Raw genomic sequence first — 15,004 nt, forward strand, 5'->3', positions numbered from 1 at the left:
TGGATTTACCTGTGTAATACCATGGAGATTTAGCGCTGCAATTTCAAACATCTTTACTCAGAAGCACGTCCACTGACTTCAGTGGGACTTAGTCCCTTTTGAAAGAGCAATCCTAAAAATAATCCTGTGGAATTTACATGGGGTGAATTTAAACTGGGATAAATACCATATTCATTCATTCATTCAAACTTCATTCATGAGCAAGGCTACTGCAGTCTAAGATAACTCAAACCTTGAGGGGGGGGAAACAAGTCTTTAAAATAGTTTGATTTACACCACTCTTTTGCCAGTGTAAATTCTGCTTGATTACAGGGTCATGTGACTAAGCTGAAAGGAATCTGAATTAAGTGTGTCCCCTTGCCTCACTCCTGCAATGCCCCTAGAACACCTGTTTTGGGGGACCTGTTTTGGTATGTTATGCCACAAGCCCAGCTGAGCTGGGATGAAAGACTTACACTGGTGCATCTCTGAATTAGCAAGGAAGAGGAAATTATGCCAGCTGAGCCCCAAGGTCCACCTATTCCAACCTCAGTCATCCCAGCAGTTCTTGAGTTTCAATTGTTGGGGGAAATGTGCTTAAGACGACCATCTAAGTGCCTGAGGTATTTCAGGGTTAAGATCTAATTCAGTGAATCTACCTCTTACATCTTGAAAACCCATAATACCCACAGTTTTTCTAACCACTGGATTATACAGAATATTATACAGAAATTTAATACTGTCAAATGTATAATGCAAATGTTGAGCAAAGGTCCATTACCCATAAATAAATATATAAAATGAAATATTAAACAGATGTAATTTGATATCTTTCTGTTTATTTTGCAATGAATATATTTATCACCAGTTCCTCTACCATGTTTAGATATCATATTTCTTCTCCCTTAGAATATGGTAAACAGATTGAGAAGTGTTAGCATACTACAAGGAACAGACAAAACAAATATGGAAGAAATTATAACATTTAGTGCTGTCACTGCAGGATGTAATAGCATTCTGCCAGTGAATGACTGAAGATTTGAAAATGATACCATCAAATGATTGCAACCCATTGAACAAGAAGACTTAACTCAACTTTTGTATGTTGCTCACAAATTTCAGCTTGTTACAGAGATTATATATATATATCCAAAATAGCCACGATTAGTAGAGTTGTAGAAAGAGAAACAGGTTTGCTTTCTTCTAAAACTCTAAAACCCTCTTGCGGTAGTCATGGATATCTCAGTAAAAACATCAACCCAATGTATTGCAGTTGTGAAAAAGTCAAATTCCATGTCAGGGAACGTTAGGCAACGAATCAGAAACAAAATTGTCAATATTGTAACATTTCATATTAGTAGTGTGCACCAATCACAAGATTCAGTTCAGAATCTGATTTGGCATTGATTTGGCACAAAGGAGGAAGACCTAATTCATATGATGAATCTCTGGGGTTTCTAAAAATGGAAAATGCACAGCATAAGGAACAAGGCTGAAAAGAAAAGCAAAGCAAAAGAAAGAGGAAAGAGTGAGAGTAACAGACCTCTGACCTGAAAACTGAATACAGTGGGAGCTCGGGTTACATATGCTTCAGGTTAGATACACTTCAGGTTACAGACTCCACGAACCCAGAAATAGTACCTCGGGTTAAGAACTTTGCTTCAGGATGAGAACAGAAATCGTGTGGTGGCGGTGCGGCGGCAGCGGGAGGCCCCATTAGCTAAAGTGGTACTTCAGGTTCACAACAGTTTCAGGTTAAGAATGGACCTCTGGAACGAATTAAGTACGTAACCAGAGGTACCACTGTATACCAATATCATCTGTTTCTGTTTTGTGGCTTGTAAGGAATTGCATCAAGACAGATTAGAGGCAAGTCCCATGCCTGCAATTACTAATGCTATTAGTGACAAAGGCCATTTTTCTACAGACTTCAAGAGACCCAGATCACTCATCAAATAAATATTTTTGTTGACAAGTCTCATTGCACTGGTTTTAAATTAAAATAAAATCATTCCGCAGTACTTCACTTAAATGACAATAAATACAATATGGAATCCAAAGCCATGTCAGCAACAACAGGTCATACAACAGAGATGCAGACACAGGGAATAGTCCCTGTGGCAGATCCAGGTGTCAGCTCTGTCCGTATAACTATTTTGGCAACACTATTACCTACCTAATCATGTAACCCATGACACCAAGGAATCATTCACTTACTCATATTCCAATATCATATATGCTGTAATCTGCCAGCAGTGGAATTCTGCACTCAGATAGGATAAATAGGCCCATCTCTACACAAAAGATAAGTGGGAACAAATGGGAGCATCCACAAATGGAAACAAATCCAACTTGTGTGTTCCATCAGTGCAATGATTCCAGCTTACACAATGGAACTCCCCACCTTCTCCCCCAATACATGCCCCCTATACATGCCCCACACCCTCCTCAAATCTCCCCCAAAACAGATTTAGAGGATGTACAGGGGTGGAGAGGAGTTCCACATTACCCAGTGCTACATTGGCTATAACCCCTTATCTGCTGTCCAATATGGCAATATTTCTAAATCAAAGAGGGAAAACATTTTAACCTTCCAGAATACTCTGTTACTGACTTCAAAATAAGTAAAAAACAACAACCCCAAAACTTCAAATGGGAGACTGTGGTGTGAAAATGATGGATCACAACCTATCAAGAGTCTCAGAGTCTCACTTGTGGACTGATCCCGACACAAAGGACTTTTAACACATTATGTGTGTAAATTGGTTTACCAATGCCACATTGTCTGTGCCATCAAGAACCAGTTTGTGAGTAACCAATGTGAAGTGCATAATTATCCCGATGTAACGCTGTACTGTTTTTAACACTTGATTGGGAGCCACCCAGAGCGGCTGGGGAAACTCAGCCAGATGGGCGGGGTATAAATAATAAATTGTTGTTGTTGTTGTTGTTTTCTGCATTGCCCCTAGACCCCAGAATGAAGACTTGCACACAAGACACTTAAGAGTAAACGTTTGCAATTTCACTGACAGAACAAAAGGGTCTGCGATAGGGAATGAAGCACCTGTGGACTGAATTCTGGAAGACAGAAAAATAATTCCTGGCTGAATAAAAAAGTCAAGTAGCGCATCAGATGTTAATTGACAAGGAGAGGGAGGGTGGAGTTTTCTTCTATGGGAGAAAGCTCCCCATTGAACACTGAAGGTGATGTGATAAGCAGCCTGGCCTCCCTCTCATCCAAGATAAACCCCACAAGATTTATCCTTCCAGATAGGGGTGGGACATACTCCTTCTACTCGCAATAGGCAGTGTAGGGGCCTTTCATTTTCTTCTTTCCTCACATTTTACAACCGCTTCCAAATCACACTTACATCTCAGGATAAAATTTGATACATCTGATGAAGCTGGTTGTACTCCACAAATATATATGCCATAATAAATGTGTTCGCCTTTAAGGTTCATTTTGAATTTAGAGATACAATAAAGGATACTAAACAATTTAGAAGTGAATGCACCAAGTACTAGTTCACATATAAAACGATTCAGTCAAATTTTCTATGCTTCTGTGAAGGAAGTAGTGTGTGGACCATACTCAAGTCACATACCATCTAACAGTCAAAAGCCACTTCTTCAGTGTAAACCATATGCTAGCCAGTTTATTATGTGACAACTCTAAGTGGCCACCTGTGGCCTCTGGAGCCATAATAAGCTGATTATTACCATGATCTTCACTTGCCTAACATCATGATTGCCTGTAGAAGCATAGTATTATCCCCCACTTAACATGGCACTGATAGTCAGTGGCACATAGTTAGATGTACCATCCGGAGAGTTTTGAAGCTGCTACTACAACAAAAGAGATAGCCCAATAGATATTAATATTTGCCAGGAAATCTCCAGCTTACGATGAAGCAAATGCTATTGTGGCTGAAAGCTAAATAACATCAATCAGAAGAGCATTCTCTTTGCACAAATTAATTGTCTTTGATATAAATAGTAAAAGAAGAGATGATAAAAGGGCCAGGGTTTCATCACAAAAAGTCATTCACATCCAAATTGTAAGTTACCACTTTAATGGTCTTTCATCTCTTGTAAATAGTTCAAAAGGATGTTTTATCTACACACACACACACACACACCAGTGGTGTTTATGTGCCAATTACGTATTGAATACTGCTTTGAGAAAGTTTTTGAGTACTAGATTGCTGAAAATTCAAACAGCTATTTCTCAACCTTCTCTCTCTTTTTTTGGTTCACAGACATTTTGGAACAGCTGTATCTCAAGTGATTTTTCTTGAAGTAGGTATTGAATTCATTTCAACACCATTCAGAAACTGTGGCGTTCAAACTCATGTGAGCCAGCCCCTTTGGAAATAATCTCTACAGCTTCATAACATGGCTGAAATTGCTTGTAATTGTTGTGATCAGTTCTTACAACATTCAAGGCAGTATGATTAAACTCTGGTGGCAAAGTCAAAAATAATCACACACTTTATCCTTGGATGATGATAACACTTTACAGTGCTCCCAATAATAACTGCTCCATACTTCATAGTTGTCAGACAAGACAAGGCAATCTTGCTCTTAGACCTTGAAGTTAGGTCCCAATCTTGTAAAGAGAAGCATCTGCATAAGACACCATAATACCACAGGGTGTCACAGCTTCCCTACATAAGAAGTTACATTGTTCAGAAAACACCCAATAAAAAATTTAAGCATTTTCTTGTCTGCTGCACCATACACAGCTTGAGATTTCAGAGCTACTTGGAACATTTTAAAATACACCATTGCAACATTTTAACATTATGACCAATTTAAAAGCATTTAGAAGAAACAGTATTTATTAAATTGCAATGAAGGAAATCTACTCTTAGGGGAAAGGAGGAAGAAGCCATGTGTTTTAGCACATGATACAGAGCATTTTCTTTTAAAAAATTGAAGCATGTAATTGATTTTCTTTATCCCACTTTCACCACCAACACATGTCACAGGGATGATCTATCTTGTTTATCAACAACACATGATGCAAGAAATTTGATGAATGTTTCAGATACATAACTACTTTCCACCAAAGTAATATCATGCACCCAATAAAAATGCCCTCTTTCCAAACAAACAAGCAAACCAAAAACAGGCAAAAACATATTAAAATCAAGACATGAGGAAGAATTGACTTCTTATATCCTTGCAGCCATGTTCCCTGCAGATAATCAGAATATTCAACAACAGAAAAACATCTTTTTCAGACACTGTTCCTATTGTCCTGGGCAAACCTCTGTGCTTCATAGCATAAAGGAGCTATAGTGAATCTATGTTACAGTCTCATGTTCTAATAACTTAGATTTTTGTATTGACTAGTCACAGAACAAAAGGTTTATATTTTGGATTTTCAAACATTAGCAGCCATAGCTATAAGACTCAATGTAGTCCACCTGCTAGTATACGTCAACTGTTTAAAAGGACTAGAGACAGAACTAATACTACACAGCCAGGTCTCGCCTAAGACATTTTGTTTCCTGAGGCAAAGCAGCAAATGCAGCTTCTTCCCCATGAAGTGAAGAGGTACAGGATCCAAGGCTAGCCAAGCTATTTTGGCACCTGAGGCAGAAAAATTCTACAAGCAGCTCTCTCACCCCCTTGTAGTAACAACAAGAAAATAAGAATAATTCAGTATAGTGGTACCTCGGGTTAATAACTTAATTCGTTCTGGAGGTCCATTCTTAACCCGAAACTGTTCTTAACCTGAGACACCACTTTAGCTAATGGGGCCTCCCGCTGCCACTGCACCGCCACAGTGCAATTTCTGTTCTCATCCTGAAGCAAAGTTCTTAACCCGAGGTACTATTTCTGGGTTAGCAGAGTCTGTAACCTGAAGCATCTGTAACCTGAAGTGTCTGCAACCCGAGGTACCACTCTTTTCTGTTCATACAGTGCCTAGCTAAATGCCTACAACTATTTTCTGCAACCAAATTCCACTGCCTCACTCTGCCTAAGGATAGGGCCAGCCCTGTTTGTATTAGTTTAGTTGCTGCTACAAGGACAGGAAGAGAACCCCCCTGGGGACAGCACTCTGAAGAAGAGGTGAAACAATTGAGAAAGGCTTCCCCCTCAGTCATCACTCACTGTATCTCATGTGGCATGGACAATCTCTGATAGCACCAGAATTCCTTTTGGTGCCATGATCTCTGTATTTATTTCAAGTATTCTATCCTGTTCTTCAGCCAGAATGGCTTATAAAGATCAATATTAAGGCACACCTGTGCCTTTCTCTGTGCACATGTGAATATGCATATTGATAATCATTACCTATAAAGGAAAGAAAAAATATGAGAGCTGAAAGCAAGGCAGGATGTGCACGCACAGCCTTGTGAACAAAGTCTGGAGCTACAAAATGAAAGATGTTAATTCACCAATGCTGCTCTGTAAACAAGATCAGATAATTTGGAATGTCAAAATCTGATAGGGAGAATATAAGCATCCTGAGTCTGTATAAGTAAGTGCCTGTCAATCCTCCATAACCTGAGCTCAAAGTGAGCATAAAAAAGAGGAATTGGTTTCAAAGCCTGCTGTTATCAACCTCTCCTATTGACCTCAGCAAGGTACAGAGCCAACCTGCACAATAAAAAAATCTAAAGTCTTCACAAGAGGCACATAAGCTAAACACAAGAGACAGAGAATTTATTTTAAGAGGTGGCATTAAAGAAAGGTTTTCTGATCTGCTGCATTTCTCTCTCTACACCTGAAATATCTGTAAAAGTAAGGCAGCTTTACTAGAGGCTATCTGCTAGCAGATGGTTTTTGTCCCCTTCAAGTTGATGATAGGGCCAAAGACCCATCATATAGCTGCTGATAACAGCACAGGGATTTTTGAGTTCTGCAATGCAACTCAATCATGTTCACACCTAACTTTGTAAACAGCAATGATTTATTTCTGCATTGACTTCAACAGTGAAGTAACTCACTGCACCACTTTCATAATTATCTCAAATTAATTTTCTCAAAAAAGAAAGCTAATGGTTATTCCAAACTCCTATATGTTAAATAAGAGATGATTCTTCCTCTGATAGGGAAATTCTGTCTAGTTGTAGAATAGAACTATCTGAACTATGCTGCTGCCAAATTGTCTGCATCATTTATTTTAAGGCATCCCAAGGGAAGCAGCAGTAAATTAATGGCGGACCTAATGGCAGTAGTTGAAACCAGCAGTTGGTTAGACACAAATCCTACAACAGTAAGAACATCACTACAGTAGTTCTACCAGTAAAACTAACAGCCCAAGCACAGCCCAAGCACAGGATTGGCTCAAGATAGACAAGATGTCCACTCCCCAGTTATATATTCAGATGCCATCTGTGCCAACTGGCAACAAAACAGCATGGAACATACAGCTGCATCCTCCAGTACCTCCCCGTCCTTTCACTCTAACAGTAGGGCTAGCACTACACAAGCACACTCCTGTGGTCCGTTCTACAACACATCAGTAATTCCTTTGCGCTTTCTGTTGACAAGAGAATAATATATTGAGGGAAGCAATTTTCAACTGTACATCCAGAAGAGGTATGTAGAAACAATATTCAGCAAAAGGAGTTAAGAATTTTCAAGTACAGTGGTACCTCCGGTTAAGAACTTCATTCGTTCTGGAGGTCCGTTCTTAACCTGAAACTGTTCTTAATCTGAGGTACCACTTTAGCTAATGGGGCCTCCTGCTGCCGCTGATCCGCCGGAGCATGATTTCTGTTCTCATCCTGAAGCAAAGGTACTATTCTTGGGTTAGGGGAGTCTGTAACCTGAAGCGCCTGTAACCTGAGGTACCACTGTAGTACACATCAGTTCACAATATTGGGTGGAATTCAACATAGCACCATGTAGATTGTTCTGTCTGCACAAGGATTTCTGCTTGCCAAACAGAATGATCTCCCCTCTCCTCTTCCTGCATACTGTTCTTGGGAGGGGTGTGGGGTGCACAGGAGTAGTAAGGTGCTGGCTTCCACTAGCGGAACAGGTTAGCTGAATCTGACCCACTGAGTTGAACAGCGTATTAATAACAAATTCCTGACAACCAAATGTTCTCTTACACTTGTTATCTAGGATAGTGGAGGCAATAAGATGTTTATTATCATTATATATTAAATTTATACCTTGCCTTTCCTCTGAAAAGAGCCCAGGGCAGCCAAAAACAATGTCAAGAGACACATTCATACTGTGTGTCGGTTCCATTACTACTTTTTAGGGGATTACTCTTCCTCAAGGGACACGGGTGGGGCTGTGGGTAAAACTTCAGTGCCTAGGACTTGCTGATCGTATGGTCGGCGGTTCGAATCCCCGCAGCGGGGTGAGCTCCCGTCGTTCGGTCCCAGCTCCTGCCCACTTAGCAGTTCGAAAGCATGTCAAAGTGCAAGTAGATAAATAGGTACCGCTTAATAGTGGGAAGGTAAACGGCGTTTCTGTGTGCTGCGCTGGTGCTGGCTCGCCAGCTGCAGCGTCGTCACGCTGGCCACGTGACCCGGAAGTGTCTTCAGACGCCGCCGGCTCACGGCCTCTAGAGCGAGATGAGCGCGCAACCCTAGAGTCGGACACGACTGGCCCGTACGGGCAGGGGGTACCTTCCTCAAAAGTGGCACATGGTTACTCCAGTGACATCGAGCATTTGAAGGACATTAGGATCTATTGTAGCCAACCTATCAGAAAACATAAAGTTTAGTCATCTTAAACACCTTTTGCAGGACTTTGGGTATGACTGTACTTATTGTTGGATGATTTGTTAAATGTGACTTGCTCTGACTGAGGTCCATGTCCCCAGCATTGCAACAGCAAAATATTTTTCATTGCACTCTTCTGAATCAAGACAGCTGTTCCCAGTTATGTATTAAACCCGGTAAGTTACATAGAATGGCAGCAATGATTTCTGACAAGCTTTGCAGAATGAACTTCAAAATATAGAGGAAAATAGTTGGTGCAACAATTTAAGTTTGGAAGGAGCTGTTTGAAAGTACATTTCCAGGCCAATAAGTTCAGGCACTGTTTCAAGGGTCAAGTGCACTGCAAGATCTAAATGGTGACAACAGCATGATACCACCATTAATTCAAGAATGAACTGGTTGTCAAGAGTTTCTAGAATCCAGCCCTTTGGCCTATGTATTGACAGCTTCATTATCTGTTGTGATTCCAACTAGTAATTCAGAGAAGATACAAGTAGACTGACATGCTTTTACCACAGCTTCCAACAAACTCCTGTTTTTCAAGCTAAAAACTAATCCATTGCATCTCAGCTGGTCTATCTTCCAGGATGTACCTAACACAACAGATTGTTTATATTGCTGATCTGCAGGTCCATCGACTTGAGGAGCAAGACAAATAGCTGCTGCCAGACACTGAGCAACTTTCTTCTGTTCTAGTTCATCAAGGATTTGTAATATCTCACCCATAGCTGTCAACTTTTCCCTTTTCTTGTGAGGAGTCCTATTCGGAATAAGGGAATTTCCCTTAAAAAAAAAGGGAGAACATTGACAGCTATGATCTCATCATATGCAACTTGACCTCTGTAGTTTGGAGCTGATCTGAACAAAAAGGGATCACTAATTTCAGCTTTGAATTTCACGAAGAGGAAGCAGCCAGGCGTGATGTTAGCACACCACATCCTTGGAGAAATGCTAAGATCCCAGAGTCTCTGGGGAATCCACGGTGGCTAATGCCAATACCACTTTATCAGTTCTTTAAATGCTTATGGCCTGGCACTAAGCAGAAAAGTGTGAGACCAAGGAGCTACAGCCACTCACCCACAGTGCATCTGTACTCTGCCCTTGATGTGGTATAACTTCATGAAGCTATGCTAAGGCCCAGAGGCATGGTCTGAAGCTATAATGCTTGTCTGAAGCTAGGTAGTTGGAACTTCACTCTCACTGCACTGGGAGGTCCCCTACTGGTTATTTTACTTCCCAGTGTTGGTTCTTGCCATCTGTTCCTGCCACTGCCTACCCCTCTGCCTTGTAAGTGCAATACATGCCCATGCCCACTGGGAAAGGTGGCAGGTTTCAGGTGACTCCCCACCCCCCCAAAAAAAACTTATGGCCACAACAGAAAGCCTTTTAAAAGTGTGGAAAGTGGGAAAAGGAAAGAGGCAAAAACAGAAGGGGAAGTTAGTGTGAGGAAAAGGGGAGAAAATCATAATCATGCACTCTCTTAAAGCCCACCTGAAACCTGGCACTGGACCAGAGGGCAAAAGTAAACCTGGCATATAGAACTAACCTATGGTTACCAGATTTTGTTACAATGAATCTGGGAACTTTTAAAACATAATTCATGCTTTATTATCCATAATTGCAGGGTTTTCATTGGGATCCAGGCTGTACACTCCTGTGCTCCTGGCAAAAAATCAAAGCCCTAGACAGGATCCAGTAAAAAGCTGGAAGTTTATTCTTTGGAGGAAAATAAATTTAAATTCACATTTCCAAGGTCAGATTTTATTTCAAAATGTGAATGCCTTGGAAATGTTGGCCTATATTGATTGTTGTTTTGGGTAGGCTTCAGATATGAAATCTGACAGCATTATCATTTGACAGTGGACAGCCTAACTATTTGGTTAATATTTGACATCAAAATCTTCAAAACAGAAGGCTGAAAATTTACAATTTTCTTCTAACTCAGACAATACCCATTTGGATGTGGTGACTGCACACATGTCCACATCTTCCAGATACACGAGGAAGACTACTTCATATGTTCTTTATAAAAACAGACATGCATCTTGAAACAACCTAAAATTCTTTTCCTGAACTAAAATTTCCAACAGTATAGAATGCCATAATGGCCTTAATCTAACCCACAAACTACACAGAATATTCACAAGTGGCATTACAGCAACTGATATACATATTTAGACTGTTAATCAAGTGAAGGGAAAGAATTCTAAGAGAATGTTCATGGTGCTGCTTACTGCTTTTCAAAATTCTTCTGCTCACCTGAGATTTCAGTTTTCTCAAGACCTTTGATTTAGGGTCTTAGCCTTCTCTTTGAAACACAAATCACAACCTTTGCTTATGATTTATGAAACTAAGGGACAAGCAAATACATGCCTTCAAAAATGGAGTGTTCACAAATCCTGTATGCCAAAAATCATTACATGAATAAATAAAAGTGATCATAAAAGCAGTCATAAATCTAAACTTCTGGCATTGGAAACACTTGTACTGTAATGCCAAGCTTATTGCCAAACACAAGCACTCTAGTCTGAGAATACATATAGATATATAGGTATGAAATCATAGAAGCATAACACATTGCCACACCATATGTTTAATAATTCTTAAATTGCATAAGTCAATTATTGTGCTTGTTGGATTATTATAGGCAGGAATGACTGAAACTGCATTTGAAGAGGAATGGGAGGCTCAACCAGCCTTTTAAAATGAAAAAAAAAAAATCCTCTCCATTCTTTTGAAGTAATTTGAATGCCAGATATATAAATATGCTTATTTACTGTTGTCTCTCTTATAACCAGGGACGCGGGTGGCGCTGTGGGTTAAACCACAGAGCCTAGGGCTTGCCGATCAGAAGGTCAGTGGTTCAAATCCCCGCAACGGGGTGAGCTCCCGTTGCTCAGTCCCAGCTCCTGCCAACCTAGCAGTTCAAAAGCACGTCAAAGTGCAAGTAGATAAATAGGTACGGCTTCGGCGGGAAGGTAAACGGCGTTTCCGTGCGCTGTTCTGGTTCACCAGAAGCGGCTTAGTCATGCTGGCCACATGACCCGGAAGCTGTATGCCAGCTCCCTCGGACAATAAAGCAAGATGAGCGCCGCAACCCCAGAGTCGGTCACGACTGGACCTAATGGTCAGGGGTCCCTTTACCTTTGCCTATTATAACCAGATTGGATGAAGATTTTTCCATTTTCAGCCAATGTGAGCAAAGCCCTCCACTGAGAGCTAGCATAACAAATATCTGGAGATAGGATTTGAGGTGAAATGTGTAAGGTGACTTTTGCATATATTAACTTGCACATGCTTTTGCTGCTGTTTTATTTTCATTTTATACTAAACTAGAGCACAGGCACACTGCTGTGGAAAGGCAGTAAAAGTATTTTTAGGGAAACTTTTAAAATATAACATAATATATATTTATAAATCTTAAAGGAATATTTTTTCTTGAACAAATTCCATTTTCAACATTTCAAAATTCTACTGTTTTTTATTATTATTTGTTGTAAGAACACCAAATAACAAGCCATGACACAATAGAAACATGAAATAGAAACAAAGTGAATTGGTGAATCAGTTCACACTAATGCAATGTGAGAGAATCAGAAGAGAAGGGAAACAGGAATTTAACGTTTGCCTTTGTGCATGCAAAGTTATCTTAGGAATTGTGTTTTTCTACAGAGTATTAGCATTAGCTGTGTATTCACGCTGTCTGAAGTTGTGCATGCATGACGTTAGCCACAATCCATATTTATCCTGTAGTTCCTTGAGAAATACTGCTGTTTGATGCGTTTTCCCTCAAACAATCGTCCACTGGATTCAAAAACATAAGTCACATTCACTTTGCAGTTACGCTGAGATATGTACACTTGAGACAGCCATTGTGCATGAACAGATGATAGCTTCATGATTAGGACTTGGGTAGGTTGGAAGCCCAGAAAACATCCTCAATTCCTCTCTGCTGTGAGCAGCAGTGTGCAAATGTGATTTGTAATGCAGTGGGTGGGTGAAATGATTTCACTGCACTTTACACAACCAATCACTATATTGTTCTCTATCTACCAACACTTTTTACTCTTAAAACCAGTTAGCTGGGGGGCTGCTAGGGGCGCCTTGGAAGATGGCCGACAATACCATCTCTCCAGCTCACATGAGGTAATTAAGAGGCTGATATGGGAGTAAATCAGCCTCCCAAAATTCTTCCCGGGGAAGGGAAGATGCAGCCTCGTCTGCAGTTGCCCACAAATCACCCCCGAGTTCGAAAGAAGGAGGGGGTGAGGGCAATGGATGGAAAGCCCTCGAGTGAGCTTTGGATCTCCCGGACGGTGCTTCTGAGAGCGACGCTAGTTGCATTACTTAAGATAAAATATTGGATATAAAAATAATTGCACATGTTTCGAGCGAAGAAAAGGGTATATCAGTTGCTAATTAAGCCTGCCACTGAGATGTTAAGAGTGATGGAATGGACTATACAGAAGATAACATCAAAGAATAACAGCTATGTTGGTATGTTGAAACGGAACGAAAGGGGGGGAGCTTCTTCTTTTTATTACGATATTACCTAACAACCCCTCCCCTAGAAGAACCGTCACATGACTGATAGCAAGTGAGATTGGAAAATAAATTGTGTGGAAATAACTAAAGGATTGTTTTTTGGAAGATCTGAAAAGAAAATGAAAGGCTCTCCTGTGACGTAGTTCTTAATCAGGATCTGCCATTATGAGACATACTATGTTGCGAGATTGATAGTCAGAGGGGGAGGTGAGCCATTGCTCTATTATCATGTTTGGATTGTAAGTTTGACTTGGCAAAATCTCCCCTGGAAAGACTGATTTATGGTGCAACTGGTCTGGGAAAATTAAGGAGCAGACGCTTAGATTTTATTTCATCGGAACTGACAAAAATGGCGCCTGCCGCCCGAGCAGGACTTTTGGATCAGCGTGTGATGATTTACTGCAAACAAAAGACTTACCAGCTTTTTTTAAAAAAAGGGAGAGCCTTACAAAGTTCACACAGAAACATAATAATTGCCTTAACTCGCTTGTGGAAACAACTCAGAGGTTATTAAGAAGAAAAATGATAACAACAAGATCAGAAGATGGGACTTGTGAACACCAAAAGCAGCAGAAATATGAGATGATTGGACCCTTACTGAACTCGAAGCATGGGAACCCCCAACAAAAATTTAAAATTTGGCAAAATATTTGGACTTTATGATATGTATTGGTATAATTTAGAAATCTAATGTGATATGATTGGATTGTTCAATGAAAAACTTAATAAAATTTTTTTTTAAAAAAACAAACCCAGTCAGCTTATGATCTTCATTTTTCCTCACATCATTTATTCTTCATCTCCTACATGCTCCTCATAATTATAACAACAAAGAAAAGCGCTTGTATTAAATAGAATATTCACAATTACATTTCAGTCTTTTAAGAAGCAACTGTAACCACTGCAGGAAAGCATAATGTAGTAGTATCACACCAAGTTGCGTACCATCAAACTTAAACGCACAGGCCTCAAATTATGTGTTCCACAGTCACAATATGCAAGTGATATTAATATCCTACCAGAGAAAGTCCACTAAACTTAACAACTTCAGATGGTCCAGCAGTTAATCTTTGCTAAGGGATAGGCAAAATAATTTCAAAGCATTTTCTCTTGGACTAGTCCTTCCTGAAAGCTGTTGATGAGTGAGTACGCCCATCCTTTGCAGCTATAAGAGCTCCAACACTGAAAGCTGGCTGCCAAATACCCCCAGTTAATGTGAATCAATTGTGATACTGCTAAATGCAGGCTGCCTTTATTAGGTGACAGGTCATGTAAACTGAGAGAGGCATTTGCATTTTCTACAGCAGGCATAGGCAAACTCAGCCCTCCAGATGTTTTTGGACTACAACTCCCATCATCCCTAGCTAACAAGACCAGTGGTTAGGGATGATGGGAGCTGTTGTCCCAAAACATCTAGAGGGCCGAGTTTGCCTATGCCTGTCCTACAGTCTCCACACTGGTATGCGTATCTGCTGATCTTTTTGATCAATTTAAACTGAAGTCAGCAAATGAAAACTACACAAATTTTTATCGTGTGCCTGAACCACCTCTTTTCCCGTGATGTAATTTTCTTCAGTGTAAGATTTTCTTCAACTTATTCAGCATTTCTTCAATGAAGTTTTCTTAAATATTCTCCAGAGTTCTTAATGTCTTGCTTTTGTATGAGCTAAAACTACACCCAGGTACAAATAGCCTCACAAAATGTGGTTTGGAGCAAATCTCCAGTAGAAATTGGCTGAAAAATAAAGTTATAACTCTTTTAGATGAAAACCAGTACATTA

At 40.1% G+C, this 15,004-nt stretch overlaps 1 protein-coding gene across 10 annotated transcripts in view; it reads right to left on the reverse strand.

Annotated features, from left to right (window-relative positions):
- Positions 1-15,004, reverse strand: part of DMD (dystrophin) — a 1,007,479-nt gene that overhangs the window by 690,637 nt on the left and 301,838 nt on the right. The window lies entirely within an intron of this gene.

Source organism: Podarcis melisellensis (assembly GCF_964234715.1).
Source record: "Podarcis melisellensis genome assembly, chromosome: 4".
Taxonomy (NCBI): domain Eukaryota; kingdom Metazoa; phylum Chordata; class Lepidosauria; order Squamata; family Lacertidae; genus Podarcis; species Podarcis melisellensis.